This window comes from Cylas formicarius, unplaced genomic scaffold (assembly GCF_029955315.1).
Source record: "Cylas formicarius isolate icCylForm1 unplaced genomic scaffold, icCylForm1.1 PGA_scaffold_9__14_contigs__length_23061073, whole genome shotgun sequence".
Lineage (NCBI taxonomy): Eukaryota > Metazoa > Arthropoda > Insecta > Coleoptera > Brentidae > Cylas > Cylas formicarius.
The window spans coordinates 10,483,777-10,491,081 of NW_026844365.1; the positions used below are offsets into that span (position 1 = coordinate 10,483,777).

The 7,305-nt window shown below is 34.3% G+C and overlaps 1 long non-coding RNA gene across 1 annotated transcript; it reads right to left on the reverse strand.

Annotated features, from left to right (window-relative positions):
• Positions 1-782: 782 nt before the first annotated feature.
• Positions 783-3,523, reverse strand: LOC132707503 (uncharacterized). Its single transcript, XR_009619742.1, has 3 exons — positions 3,322-3,523; positions 3,088-3,263; positions 783-1,222 (listed from the first exon to the last, which is right to left on the reverse strand). It is a non-coding gene; the product is annotated as an uncharacterized LOC132707503 (long non-coding RNA).
• Between the last annotated feature and the right edge of the window lie 3,782 nt (positions 3,524-7,305).

Consider the following 7,305-nt stretch of genomic DNA (forward strand, 5'->3'; position numbering starts at 1 on the left):
TTGCGGATTTCCAGACTGAGGTACACCTTTAACGATTATTATTATTATTAGTAATCTTTCACTTATAAATTAGTGCATTTGCGAAAATGATTAATATTTCGTTTTTAATTAGTTTGTTTACCATTGTTGTAGTCATTAATTTTTGGCATTTATTTAATTTTTCATTTTGATGAAAATTATCTTTATATTGTGTTTGTTACGCTGACTCGAAATAGCCCTACCACCGGGCAGATTTTCGCTGTTCCGCCGCGGTTGCCAATTCGACCGATATTTCACTAGATTTGCTTATTATTAATTTATGCACTTATGAATTCATGTTTCGGCGCTTGATATGAATCAACATTATTAATGTTTTTTAAAAAAATTGCTCTAATACATTGTTGTTATGGTTATTTGCTTTTCTATATTTTTATGATTTGTTTTACTAGTTGTATTTTCATTTTTTAAAATAAAAATGTGGATTTTTTACTAGACTTTCGAAATTCCAGGCGTTATTAATATTTTAGTTTTAATTACTTTTTTATATTATTGTTGTAGCTATTTGTTCCTGCTTATTTTAATATATCTTCCTGTCTTATTTAATTTTTTATTTTATTGAAAATGTACGGTTGTTTGTAAATAGGCTCATTTCATTCTGCAGAATTTTCGATTTCGGATGAGAAAAGGTAATCGAATTGGCAACGCTGCGTTGACCGGAGTTAGTCCGGAGTAGATATATGTATGTTTGGGGACAATCCCACTCCTCTCCCTTTTGTGGGCGTGTCCTCCTTCCCCACGACTCTCTAGCTCCTCCCCCTTTACCCATAATCCCTTGAAACTGGCTCCCATTGGATAAGCAAGCACCAATGGGGTTTAATCAATCTCCCCACCTCTAGTTTGCGATTGCGGCGAAGCCAATCAGAGCCCAGATATTTTCCCACCCGTATGAAAAGCAATGGCGTCAATGAGACTTGATCATATTGTTCTCGTGACCATCTGCACCCTCTAGCGGTTCGAATGTAAACTAGTGTCCCCTCTTGGAATAAGATTTTCTTTAATAAGGTAACCCACCTAGTGAATATTGACCAAAACATTTATTTTAAAAACATATAATTCTGCGAATGTGTACCCTCGCGGGTACAAACTGTACTTTTATTGCGCACAAAGGACAGGGGAAATAAAGACGAAAAGTGTCGGATTTCTTTTCTCGGAACTGGAAGCTGGCAGGCACCACCAATAATATCTGCAAAACAAAAAGCTGGTTAAAATTTTCATTAATAAAGTAGGATATTAGAAACCATATACCTTTTTAATTTACTAAGCCATCTACCGTGCGTTAACTTCATACATATTTCCGCATGCTTCTGTTTTAAGGTATCGTGAAATATTTGACTATTTATCTGGGAAAAGTTCATATGTCGAAAATATTATGTGTATGTGGCCGTGGTAGGCTTTCTTTGCTATTATAATTTTATTTTTATTATCTAATATTTACAAAATTAATTTATCTACCTTATTGATGATTTTGATTTTCTTTGCTATTTTTATTATTTAATATTTTCAAAATTAATTTATCTATCTTTTTGATGATTTTAAGATATTGCAGTCAACTTTACTATTTCATCAATTTCTTTTATTTATTGCTGATCTTTGAGGATAGTGTACATACTTTTTTTTTTCGTAACTTATCTGTATCTACCCTTTAATTTCCTATCAAGCCATAAAGCAAACTCGAAAGGCATCTTAACTAAAAAGTCATATACTTTAAAGCTGCTGCGACTACTACATGAAAGTGTGTTTCTATGCAATCTCAACAATAATGAAATCTGAACGCTTATATTAAATACTGTAATACTCTTCTCCGCTAACGCTCTAGGAGACGCTATTTGAACCCTGTTCAAAGAAAAACTTCTACAGCCCAAATAACCTCTCTGAACCACACTTAAGCGCATCACTCTTTCACTGTCTTGCAGCCTTCAGATTAATATTCCGTACTAACTACGTATGCCATACACGAAACGTTCTCTTTTCTAATTTTTTTCTATGCGCTACATTAACGAACAGGATCTAAACTTTTCTGTCTGTGTATTTTGTTAGCCACCTTAAAAAAATTAAAAAAAAGGTATGCGAACCTAGAGGATATTTTCCATATTTTTCACAAATGGTGACAACAATTAATGCAAGTATTATTTTTAATAATAATCCATCTTTCGCTATGACACGAAAACATCGACTTTTTAATTCTAACTTTTCTCATAGAGCTTCCCTTTAGTCTCTATCTGTTCTTTAACTAAATCCCCACCTTTTTGAAAAACCAACCTCTAAAAATAGTTAATTTTCTCTAATTTAAATTTGTACGTTTTCCGCAATATGTGTGAATATTTTCGCTAGAGCATTTAGTTACTTAGTACATGTCCTAATCAATATTTTAAAAATATAATTCTATTGATACGTGTTTAGGATTTGAAGATAACGAAACATTCCCCAGTTTCATAAATGAGAGCTCACTGCCAAACTACCAAACATCACAGTACAAACTACCGTACTACGCCCCCCTGGACAAAATCAGGTCAGTCAGCGTCATTAATTCTACATGCGTTAACGAATAGCGTATTGTTAATTAAGGTTTAATACGCAGAAAATTTAAGTAACAAATAATCGCAATGAAACTCACTAACATCATAAATTATTAAAAAAAAATTAGAACAGTTGGAATTTACTGGAGTAACCAATTTGGCACTAAAAATGGAAATTTTCGATACTCTACTAGGTGCCTACAATAAATTTTACTATTATTTTTAATGCAGAGACACAACGATTTTGTAGTTTTGAATTTGATCAGGGGTATATGACCATAGTTTACGCCGACTCTAAAAGGCATGCAGTCTATTGTTTTTGAACGCCCCATTTTGTGTATTATGTTCAAAACAGAGACTCTCTGGGCTTACGAGTACAGCTACCAGCTACTACTTTCAATAATATTAACACAAAAAAAAGTAGGTGGCATTTTTATAATACGTGCAAAGTTTATGTGAAACTGACTGGAAGACAGAGTAACGCACCAATATGTTACTAAACATATTTCGATAGAATTCCGTAAGAGCTTACCTCCAAGTTTCCTCATTTAGTCAGTCAAAGCATCAAATGGGAAATTCCAATCCAACATATGTAGTGGTGGAAATATATCAATCGCCTACGTTACCGATGGTACCCGACTGAAGCTTCTGCGTCTTCTTTACCCCACATGCCTACTTAAAAAGATACTGGTCTAAGTCTCAATATTCCTGTTAAAAAAAAAGAGAGGTTCTATATTGCCATAAATATGTGTTTTCAAAATTTTACCTGAATGGTTCGTGATTCCTTATATATGCAGTGTTGGCAGCAATGTGGCGACGACTACGCTGAAACTTTCCATATCTCGTGTCCCCATGACTGGTCTGTTTCATATATCAAACCTCACCTCGCACGGGTTTGAACCTCCTTTAAAAAAAAAACAGGCAAGACTTATACTTATATCAAAGTAATACGAGGAACTTATATTTTATGCCAAAACTTATTTCATCACCTCCAAAGGGGAGTAGGGGTTTCTAAAGTATGGTAGGTACATCTCTTTCATTTTTTTAATTAAAAAAGTGACACAATTACGCGACGTAACTCGACCCGGATCGTTAACGCGTCTCAAGATGCGGGTTTAGAGATGCTGAGGTCTTTAAATTGATTCACTAATACCAGTACACACTGAAACCCCTTATTTCCAAAATAAAAAAATTGTTATCTGTTAACACAACAAAAAAAAACTATTTTCTCACCAATTATATTTCTGGGTCGTTTTCAGAATTTGTCCAACGTAGAATCCCAAGAGGATAGGGCCGTAATTTCGAAAAATGTTCATGTCTCCCCACTATGCATTTGTACAAGAAGCAGGGCCGGATTAACAGCAATTATATTCTTGTCAGTCAACATACAGCCGCCGATTGAATTCTCGGATTCTGCTTTACTAGTTGCCATGGTCTGTCAAATATGTTACTTAAAAATTGTATATTTTTTTTTACAAATAATATACCTTCCCTAAAATAATTCCGCCTTTGTCAAGTTGGACACGGGCACGTCTGTCCGCTTTGAAAAGCGCAGGCGTATGTATCTTCCAAAATGATCCAAGCAGGCTCGGATTGCCAGCAAATACACAACTCGCCGATTCAATTCTGAGATGTTGCTTCACGAGTTACCATGATCTGTCAAATATTTTAATTAAAAAAAAATCTATTATTTAGCAACAATATACCTTTTTAAAAATAATTTCGTCTTTTTTCAAGTTTAACAGGACACGTGTGTTCGTTTCAGTTGGACAAGGGCACGTCTGTCCGCTTTGAAAAGCGCGGCGTATGTATCTTCCAAAATGATCCAAATTGTTAATCTTTTTTTGATTCCTCGTTCCCCGATTCAATTCTGAGATGTTGCTTCACGAGTTACCATGATCTGTCAAATATTTTAATTAAAAAAAATCTATTATTTAGCAACAATATACCTTTTTAAAAATAATTTCGTCTTTTTCAAGTTCAACAGGACACGTGTGTTCGTTTCGAAAGGTTTCGTAGTCTGTAGCTCTGTCGAATTCTCCAAAATTCGTTAAACCTTCAGATATTTTCAAAATTCGTCCAACGCAGACTTCCACTCACGCATTTTCGAAAACTTTCTGGTCTCCCCGCCATGCATTTGTACACGAAGCCGTTCTGGACTATCAGCAAACAGCACATCCGTCATTTTTCTTCTCGGATTCCGCTTGACGAGTTACCATGATCTGTCAAATATTTTAATTAAAAAAAAATCTTATCTATTACTTTTACCCAATATTAAGTACCTATTCAAAATTAGTAGCGCCTTTTCGAGTTCGAATGGTTTCGTAGCCTATATCCCTGCCGAAATGGCATTGCATTTGTACACGAAGCAGGGTCGGATTGTAAGCAAACAGCACCCCCGGTCACTTTTCTTCTCGGATTCTGCTTGACGAGTTACATCGATCTGTGGAATATTTAGCGAAAAAAAAAATTATCTATTACTTTTACCAAAAATGAAGTACCTTTTTTCTTTAAAACAGTTCGTCCTTTTCGAGTTTGAAAGGTTTCGTAGCCTATAGCCCTGCCGAAATGTCATTGCATTTGTACACGAAGCAGGGTCGGATTGTCAGCAAACACCACAAGCGTCACTTTTCTTTTCGGTTTCTGCTTGACGAATTACATCGATCGGTCAAATATTTAATATAAAAAATATCTATTTTACCAAAAATACGTACTCTTCTAAGATAAATTAGCTCTTTTCGAGTTTAAGAGGACACGTATGTCAACTGTAGGATGTTTTATTATTATATTTTCCAGTGTCTATAAATTAATAAACAACAGAAGCTTCCGAATACAAAAATTTCAACATGAGTTTTTTTTTCTTGAAACTTAAAAGTTCTAACCCCTAAAACCATATTTTTAATACGCTGGCGGACGTATAACAATCCCCAAAAATTACCATATTTAAATTGTTACTATTGATATATTTCTATACCGAACTTAACTCAATACATGCAAAAAAAAAACTAGCGAATGTTATTTATTATCTCCGATGGGTGGATGATTGAGAAACGTTTAAATAAATCTACCTTTCTGTCTCTCTTTTTCTATATAGGTCACTCATTCTCTCTATCTGTTACTTTCCACAATCCGAATTTACACTTGGCCCCCCAAAAATCTTGTAAAATTTTATCTGCTTAACTTCTTCGCCTTGTTCATATGGCTGAATTTTTTGGGAGATATATCGTGCGTTATTTCTATTAAAATTCTGTTTCCTTTTTACCTACTTCAAAAACGTAAGCGAGCATTTTTGGTTGTTTTATTAAACAAAAATTGATACTAACCAAGATCCGTATCTCCGACCTCAGCCTCCTTTGATCACTCCCCAATTTTTTTTTAATTAAGTATAGAAACCTCGTCGAACATATACATAATACTAGGTCAAAATGTTACGCGGTTACTCATTAAAGTCGCAATTCCGAAAGCTTCTTACCTATCTTTTTCCAGTCTTTTTTGTTTTATTTATCCGTATATGAAACACACATTGAACACAAAACTTAAACTCGTTGGCGATATTGCATTAAGCAACAAACGCGTATAACAGAAACGAACCCTTAACACCAACACTTCTTTAAACTTCGACTGACACGTGAAACAACCCGCATTCCTACGAAAGGCAGGTAAACCAAGCAGGTCAAATTTTAAGCTACCCTCCAGTGTCGTCGTAGGTTGGGGCATAGTAAATAGCGAATACAACAAAGCGGTAATTTATAATAATTTAATTTGCATTTTATTTAACTTAAGTTGTTTTGTAGAAAATGAGACATTTCTACAATTAATCAATATACTACGAGTACTTTTCCGCTTAATTACTATTTTTGAGAAACAAAAGGAAACGTTAGATTCCATTCAAACTTTTTCGGTTTTCATGATATCTCGCGTTTATTTAGAAGCTAATGGCCTGTGGCCTTAACCAGACGTTTCCAAAGCCTGGTTTGATATTATGTATATAAATCTTAACAAACACGAAAAATAGAGTTATATTGCCACCGAAAATCTGAATTTATGTTTAAAAATGTAACTTCCCGTATTTAAACTATTGCCTGCATTGGCGCCTATATTTTATAGTTTTTTTTTTGTATCCTATTTTTTTTGTTTTGCTTGCAAATGTGTGTCCATTTTTCGGGTACTGAATTTTTTTTTCTCAAATTATTACAAATTACTCAAAACGGAGTTAAAAAGAGACGAGGAGAAAAGGGTAGAACCCTTATTTCTCCGACACTGACCTCCGATGTTTATAAAAATTGACGCCTTGACACCCTCCCCGTGAATATTTTACAAAGGATTTTTAAAATTTAACTTCCAAATAACGCATATTCTCGCCTAGTGTCACAGTTTTGGGCCCCATTTTGCTATGGTTAGACAGGTTTATTCTTGTACATTGTCGGGACAAAAGAAGCATCTCCTTCATCCAAATTGACTTTTTCATACCTAATATAACAGCTGCCGGGCATCATCTCGCCTTAATTGTTTCTATTGAATTAATTTTAGTTACAAAAAAATTAGATGATCGTCAAAATTGGCATAAAAAGATAATCAAGATTTAATTAAAACAAGAATATGCACAAAAGAAAAGAGATAAACTCCGACACGGGAAACAAGGAAATATCGCTGAAACGGCAACTGATCTAGCGCGCGCCTTTTTTAAAAATAATAATTTTTCAAAAGAATTCTAGGCTAAGCTAAATACCTGGTGCAACAAAATATTGAA